The following is a 9,259-nucleotide window of genomic DNA, read 5'->3' on the forward strand; positions in this document are numbered from 1 at the left end:
ACTACTCCCAGAGGCCTCACCTCCTCCGGTCATCCGTTCACCTACTCTGCGTCTCACAAAGACATGGAGGTTGGAACCAAACATCTCAAATTTGGATACATCAGACCAAAGGACAGATTTCCACAGGTCTAACGTCCATTGCTTGTATTTCTTGGCCCAAGCAAGTCTCTTCTTCTTATATGTGTCCTTTAATAGTGGTTTCTTTTCAGCAATTCGACCATGAAGGCCTGATTCACGCAGTCTCCTCTGAACAGTTGATGTTGAGATGCGTATGTTTCTTGAACTCTGTGAAGCATTTATTTGAGCTGCAATTTCTGGGGCTGGTAACTCTAATGAACTTATCCTCTGCAGCAGAGGTAACTCTGGGTCTTCCTTTCCTGTGGAGATCCTCATGAGAGCCAGTTTCATCATAGCGCTTGATAGTTTTTGCGACTGCACTTGAAGAGACTTTCAAAGTTCTTGACATTTTCCGGATTGACTGATGTCTTAAAGTAATGATGGACTGTAGTTTCTCTTTGCTTATTTGAGCTGTTCTTGACATAACATGGATTTGGTCTTTTACCAAATAAGGCTATATTCTGTATACCACCCCTACCTTGTCAAAACACAACTGATTGGCTCAAATGCATTAAGAAAGAAAGAAATTCCACAAATGAACTTTTAACAAGGCATACCTGTAAATGTAAATGCATTCCAGCACACTGCCTCATGAAGCTGGCTGAAAGAATGGCTTCTTGGAAGAATCTAAAATCTCAAGTATATTTTGATTTGTTTAACACTTTTTGATTACTACTTGATTCCATATGTGTTATTTCATAGTTTTGATTTCTTCACTATTATTCTAAAAATAAAGAAAAGCCCTGAAATGAGAAGGTGTGTCCAAACCTTTGACTGGTACTCTATACGTATATATATATATATATATATAATTTATAAGTCAAAAAATGGATGAAGCAACTACAGACTGCCTTTTAAGTCTATCAAAAGTGTGCAAATTTGAGCATGTGTCCATTAGGCCTCTGAATTTGTATTTTTCTATCAGCATGAATTAGATTGAGCAATAAAAGCTCCACTTTTATTCCATAGGCTTGGATCCGCACTATGCAGCTGTTGGAAGAGCGGATTGTTCACTGTCTGTGTCACACCCTGACCATAGTTTGCTTTGTATGTTCTATGTTTAGTTTGGTCAGGGTGTGATCTGAGTGGGCATTCTATGTTGGATGTCTCGTTGGTCTGTTTCTGTGTTTGGGCCTGATATGGTTCTCAATCAGAGGCAGGTGTTAGTCATTGTCTCTGATTGGGAGCCATATTTAGGTAGCCTGTTTTGTGTGAGGTTTTGTGGGTGATTGTTCCTGTCTTTGTGTTTGTTACACCAGACAGGGCTGTTTTCGGTTTTTCACGTTTCTTGTTTTTTTGTATATCGTTCTATTGTCATCTTTATTAAAGATGTATCAAAATAACCACTCTGCGTTTTGGTCCGCCTCTCCTTCGACGGAAGAATCCCGTAACAGTCTGTCCACTGGTTTTAAAAACATTGATTGATAGGCAGCTTAAACTTCTTGAAGTCAACCATTATTAGGTTCAAATACACATATTTGTGAACAGCCATCCACAACAACCACACACCATAAGGGGCCAATAGCTAAATGAGAGCAGCAGTGTGATTCACATCAATGTGCAATGAAGATATCAATAATAAGTGATATCTGTATCTCCGTAGACTACACCACTGCTGTCCTTACCTCCAAGTGCTTATTCAAGTTGGATAATCTTTGGATGCCGACAGCAGCCGCACCATTGGAAGACATTGCTTGGACTGTAGCCTACAAAGGCCTATTCCTGCTCTTTTCCCGAAATAAATGCTGATTTGAATGTCATTGAGAAGTGTCAAAGATTGTTTTTCGCAAACATCCTTCCTGAACTAATCATCTAGTTTTTCAAAAGTATCTGTAATCTGCTGAAAATATTTTTGCTGTTAACGTAACGGATTACAGTTACCGTTTTGTTTGTAATCCCTGACATGTAATGGAATAACCAACCCTGTATGTTGCTTTCTTTTCAAATTAAACATTTTTTTTTTTTAAGTTTCTCCCTCGATCCGCCTCCCCCCTCCCTCTCACTCCCTCTTTCCCTCCCTTTCTCTCTCTGTCCTACCGTCTTCAAGCTCAGCAGTGTGTGTGTGTGTGTGTGTGTGTGTGTGCGTGTGCGTGTGTGCATGAGTGGGTCGCTGTCTATGTATATATATATATATATCAGGCCGGGCCAGTCTTGATGCAGTAACTGAAGACGATGGAGGTTAATATGAACAACTATAAGGAGAGAGATCATTAAGGAAGGGAGAGGAGGGGGGCTGTGTGTGTGTGTGTGTGCGTGTGTGGAGGGGAGCAGTGCTGATTGAATTAAGAGTAATTAGACACATTCTCAGTATTAATCACCCTACAGTCTCAATTCTACAGCAGCTTATCACACACACACACACACATACACACACACACACACACACACACACACACACACACACACACACACACACACACACACACACACACACACACACACACACACACACACACACACACACACACACACACACACACACACACACACACACACACACACACATACACACGCAGAAATATACAGACACCACATACAGTACATGTGTATGTGTGTAATGAATGTGTGCGTGTGTGCGCTGTGCTTGCTTGTGTGCTTGTTTGCCTGCGTGTAATTAGAGTGCGTGTAATTAGTGTGCGTGTGTACAGTGTGAGGGAGCTGGTTAACGAGCGGCAGCGTCATCTGATAGGGCTCCTCTTTGTTTGGTAGGAACCTGAAAGGAAGTTCTGCTAATCATCATAATTAAGACTGTTGATTTGTGCACATGCATGCAGGAGGAAGAGAAGGATGGTTCTAATTAGCTGAGCTAACGAGGAGAGGACGTAACAGATTTATACATCGATATAGAGTAGGGTGATTGACTGATGAACAGATAGCGAGAGAGAGAGAGAGAGAGAGAGAGAGGAGAGAGAGAGAGAGAGAGAGAGAGAGAGAGAGAGAGAGAGAGAGAGAGAGAGAGAGAGAGAGAGAGAGAGAGAGAGAGAGAGACAGATGAAGACACCGTCTGCCACTGTCATGGACACACAGAAAGATTACACAATGACAGACACACATCTATGTACAAACAGTTACATACCTTTGCAGTGAATTTTCAACAAAGACGAACCACTTAAAGTATTCTGCTCATTCAACCTAAAGAGCTGAAGTAGGGTTCTCTTTTCTAAACAAATCATTCATCATGATCAGAGTGTGAGAACTCAAAGCACTTCTATGGCTGCAGACAGAAGGTGAACTCTGAAACCAAGCTGGCTGGCATACATTTCCCTTATCTCTATCAATGCACACGTAAAGTATGACAACACACGGCACAATGTGCTTTGAGTGTATGGGCTATGGGCTACATACATGGACATGTCTGCCTATGTGTGCTTTGGAGTGTGTGCGTGTGTGTGTGATGGGGGTAGGGCTGTGGTGTGTGATGTGTATGTATGTCTAAGGTGAGAATACTTCTAGACTGGGTCCTAGGTCTGTAGTGGGGAAGGGTGAATGAGTCTTTGTGGGGGACACAGAGAAGAGAGGGGAGGGGACTCCAAGGATAATGCAGCCCAGTGTGTGTGTGTGTGTAGGAATGCTCTGAGGTATGGTTTAAATCAGTGGCACAGACCCTCTTCTATTGTGTGGCCCCAGCAGCCCCTCTCTGGCACACCAGGAATTGGCATGCTCACACACACACACACACACACACACACACACACACACACACACACACACACACACACACACACACACACACACACACACACACACACACACACACACACACACACACACACACACACACACACACACACACACACACACACACGCAAATGCACGCGCACACGCACACACACACACACACACTTCAAGGAAGGGAGTGATTAAAGTGGACTCCAGGGGTAATCCCCATGTAGAAGGGGGGTGAGGGCTACAGAGGACATTATAGAATTGCCTTGGTTAAACTGGGCTGGGTTGGGTGATGCTGGGGATGGAGGAAAAGTGTGTGCATCTAACAAGTTCTCACAGACTCACTGCCGAATCCGCCGTTTGTCCATAAATGTCACATTTCAAAGGTTAAGTTTAGGCATTCATTACGAATGGTTAAGGGTTAAAGCTATTATACCTAGAAGTTCTCAGAATTACTCCCTTATGTGGAAGCTAGGTGAATTGCAATAGCAATAGGCTGCATTAAAAAATCTCCCCCCTCCCCCAAATCCCATTTCCCCGTAACATGGCGGAGACTAGGGCTTGAGCTTTTCATTTCGGTTTTGGTCCACCAGCTTCAAACAGCTGTCAAAACAATATTTTATGTTACTCAAAATATATTTCACAGCGATTTAGGTAAGATGATTCTCTACACCCCTACACTATTCTGTGCTTATTCTCTCACATAAACTGAAATTGAAAATAATTTTTGCAGCCAGGAAGTGACAGAGCGATATCTACATTTGTGACTTGTCCCAATCTCCACAAGATAACACAGCCACAAAGTCAAAATAGCTTTCCTATTTTGATTGTCTTAATCTCACAATGTTCTGTGAAACATATGTAAAATGTAAGCATTAAATTAGTCTCCTGACGTCCTAGGGAGTGATACCTCTGGGGCCTCACAGTGGATTAACAGCTACACACACACGCACGCACGCACGCACGCACGCACACACACACACACACACACACACACACACACACACACACACACACACACACACACACACACACACACACACACACACACACACACACACACACACACACACACACACACACACACAGGGGGCCGTCAGCTGACATTTGAGTGTCCTGGGTCAGGATAGGGTTAGAGTTGACAGAGAGGAGCATCAGGGTCAGAGAGGAGAGAGCTTTGCTCGACCACAGGGGAGAAGTTATAAATAGCTACAATGAGCTACAGTGTTTGTATGAATATAAACCTATATGTACTGGGATGTAATAGTCCCAGAACTAACAACATAGAATATAGCATATTCAAGGTGTACGGTTGCTGAGTCATTTGTTTAATCTCACATTTTACTAGGACTACATATTAGAGGAAGAGCTGAAAAGACAGGAGTGGAGAGAGGAAAGAGAGGGGAGAGGGGAACATATAGAAGTGGAGAGAGGAAAGAGAGGGGAGAGGGGAACACATAGGTGGAGAGAGGAAAGAGGGGGGAGAGGGGAACACATAGGAGAGAGAAAGAGGGGGAAAGAGGGGGGGGAGAGGGGAACACATAGGAGTGGAGAGAGGAAAGAGGGGGAGAGGGGAACACATAGGGTGGAGAGAGGAAACATAGGAGTGGAGGAGGGAGAGGGAACACATAGGAGTGGAGAGAGGAAAGAGGGGGAGAGGGGAACACATAGGAGTGGAGAAAGAGGAAGGGGAACACATAGGAGGGGGAGAGGGAACACATAGGAGTGGAGAGGAAAGAGGGGGAGAGGGGAACACATAAGAGTGGAGAGGGGAGGGGGAACACATAGGAGTGGAGAGAGGAAAGAGGGGGAGAGGGGAACACATAAGAGTGGAGAGAGGATAGAGGGGGGGATACATAGGAGTGGAGAGGAAGAAGAGGGGGAAGAGGGGAACACATAGGAGTGGAGAGAGGAAAGAAGGGGTAGAGGGGAACACATAGGAGTGGAGAGAGGAAAGAGGGGGTAGAGGGGAACACATAATAGTGGGGGGGTAGAGGGGGAACACATAGGAGTGGGGGGAGAGAGGAAAGAGGGGGTAGAGGGGAACACATAGGAGTGGAGAGAGGAAAGAGGGGGTAGAGGGGAACACAGGAGTGGAGAGAGGAAAGAGGGGGAGAGGGGAACACATAGGAGTGGAGAGAGAGGAAAGAGGGGGAGAGGGGAACACATAGGAGTGGAGAGAGGAAAGAGAGGGGAGAGGGGAACACATAGGAGTGGAGAGAGGAAAGAGAGGGGATAGGGTAACATATAGGAGTGGAGAGAGGAAAGAGGGGGAGAGGGGAACACATAGGAGTGGAGAGAGGAAAGAGGGGGAGAGGGGAACACATAGGAGTGGAGAGAGGAAAAAGGGGGATAGGGTAACACATAGGAGTGGAGAGAGGAAAGAGGGGGGAGAGGGGAACACAGGAGTGGAGAGAGGAAAGAGGGGGGAGAGGGGAACACATAGGAGTGGAGAGAGGAAAGAGGGGGGAGAGAGGAAAAGAAAGAGAGAACAGGGAGGGGATGAGGAGAGGAGAGGGTGTTTAATTAGTGTCAGTATAGGAGTCCCCCTGGACTGTGTTAATTACTGATTAACATGTAGATGTAATGAATTACCTGACTGAGAGTTCACAACATGTTTCATTTAACATCTCCCCCCTGCTTTAAAGGCCCTGTCTCTTTCACACACACACACAAGCAACAGGTAGGATTGGTGATGGTGGGGGTGAGTGTGTGTGTGCTCTCTCTCTCTCACACACACACAGTGGACAGGTACAATAGGTGTGTGTGTGTGGCCCCTCCCAGGTACAATAGGTGTGTGTGTTAAATGCTCTACAACAAAGCTTTCTTAGTGTCCAACAAGCTCTCTACCCTTTACCTTGTTCTGAACACCTCCAAAATAAAGGTCTTGTGGTTTGGTAAGAAGAATGCCTCTCTCCCCACAGGTGTGATTTCTACCACTGAGGGTTTAGAGTTTGAGGTAGTCACCTCATACAAGTACTTGGGAGTATGGCTAGATGTCCTTCTCTCAGCACATATCAAAGCTGCAGGCTAAAGTTAAATCTTGACTTGGTTTCCTCGATTGTAATCACTCCTCTTTCACCACAGCTGCCAAACTAACCCTGATTCAGATGACCATCCTACCCATGCTAGATTACGGAGACATCATTTATAGATCGGCAGGTAAGGAGGGTGCTCTCGAGCGGCTAGATATTCTTTACCATTTGGCCATCAGATTTGCCACCAATGTTCCTTATAGGACACATCACTGCACTCTATACTCCTCTGTAAACTGGTAATCTCTGTATACCCATCGCAAGACCCACTGGTTGATGTTTATTTCTAAAACCCTCTTAGGCCTCACTCCCCCCTATCTGATATACCTACTGCAGACCTCATCCTCCACATACAACACCCGTTCTGCCAGTCACATTCTGTTAAAGGTCCCCAAAGCGCACATATCCCTGGTTCGCTCCTCTTTTCAGTTCACTGCAGCTAGCGGCTGGAACGAGTTGCAACAAACACTCAAACTGGACACATTTTATCTCCATCTCTTCATTCAAAGACTCAGTCATGAACACTCTTACTGAAAGTTGTGGCTGCTTTGCGTGATGTATTGTTGCCTCTACCTTCTTGCCCATTGTTGTCATGTGTTGCTGCCTTGTTATGTTATTGTCTTAGGTCTCTCTTTATGTAGTGTTGTGTTTGTCTCTCCTGTCGTGATGTATGTTTTATCCTATATTTTTATTTTTAAGCTCAGTCCCCGTCCCCGCAGGAGGCCTTTTGCCTTTTCGTAGGCCGTCATTGGAAATAAGAATTTGTTCTTAACTGACTTGCCTAGTTAAATAAAGGTTAAATAAAATAAAAGTGTGTGTGTGTGTGTGTGTGTGTGTGTGTGTGTGTGTGTGTGTGTGTGTGTGTGTGTGTGTGTGTGTGTGTGTGTGTGTGTGTGTGTGTGTGTGTGTGTGTGTGTGTGTGTGTGTGTGTGTGTGTGTGTGTGTGTGTGTGTGTGTGTGTGTGTGTGTGTGTGTTCTCTCTCTCTTTCTCTTTCTCTCTCACACACACACACACACACACACACACACACACACACACACACACACACACACACACACACACACACACACACACACACACACACACACACACACACACACACACACACACACACACACACACACACCAAAAACATGCTGGGTTGTTTATTTGTAGGCGTTGGGTCACTTAGTTGGATTGTTGGGATATTGATGCTTGGTTTTTGGTACTTGGTTATTGAGCTATGACCCTGCGGGTCAGATCAGAAGACTGGAGGTGTAGTTTAGTAGGGGCGTGGCTGTCAGATACTGTAGTTCTGTTTAGCCACCCATGAGAGTAAATGTCATTCCTGTTCATCTGTTCTGTTGAATAGTTATGACATTTTAAGGTCCAACATGGACACTTTTGTAACTTCAATGATGCATACAGAAGTCTATAAGTTCCCTAAAAGCCTGTTTAAATCCCATTGTTGGGATTCAATAAGCTGGTATACCTTTTCAGGAATATGATTATATACCTTATGATAATAAGCAATAAATCATCTTAATATTATAAAACAACGTGTGTAAAAAAATATACTATGTATATATTTATTGAAATTAGAATTTGCAGTGCATAAACTGCAAATTGACACCTGCTGAACAGAAATGACACCTGCTGAAAATGACCTGGGTTATGTTAAAAAAGTCCCAGATGCTAGGTCAACCCAGCATGAGAGTAAACAATATCCAACTGATGGTTATATTAACCCATGTTTGTGTAATCCCAACAACCCAACATGTTGGGTCATTCATGCAACCCAACTGGCTGGGTCAAAATAACCCAACAAGTGTTCTGGCCACTATTCAACCAGCGCTGGGCTACCAAATTACCCAAATTGTGCTGTTCGTAGACCATAATTGCACACACATGCAGTGGACAGGTAGTACTGTGTTCTGTCTCTCTGTCTCTCTGTCTCTCTGTCTCTCTCTCTCTCTCTCTCTCTCTCTCTCTCTCTCTCTCTCTCTCTCTCTCTCTCTCTCTCTCTCTCTCTCTCTCTCTCTCTCTCTCTCTCTCCACACAAACCATGCTCTTATCATTTGTTCTAAATGAGCTCCTAAAGAATATGTTTTATTTTAATTATCTTTCTATTTATCACTGTAAAATAGAAGCTGGTCGTTTTTAAATTTTTCTTCTTGTTTTCTGTCTCTTTTAGTTCGGGTCGAAAGTGCATTAGCTTCTGGACAGACTAATGTGGGTTCGATTCTCAATCAATAGCACTCCAGTCTCTAAAAAGCTTCTCCATTCCATGTACTAAAGCAACTCCATTCTGTGACAAGAAAAGGCTGGCGAGGGGATGTGTTTGTAAACATCCCCATGGTAACGGCTGGCGCTATGACATGGGAGCAGAACTCATAGGGGGCCCAAAGTCTCTGAAACTACCTCATAAGTAGAGCCCTTTCACTACATAACAGTATAGCTT

The sequence above is a fragment of the Oncorhynchus gorbuscha genome, linkage group LG14 (assembly GCF_021184085.1).
Source record: "Oncorhynchus gorbuscha isolate QuinsamMale2020 ecotype Even-year linkage group LG14, OgorEven_v1.0, whole genome shotgun sequence".
Lineage (NCBI taxonomy): Eukaryota > Metazoa > Chordata > Actinopteri > Salmoniformes > Salmonidae > Oncorhynchus > Oncorhynchus gorbuscha.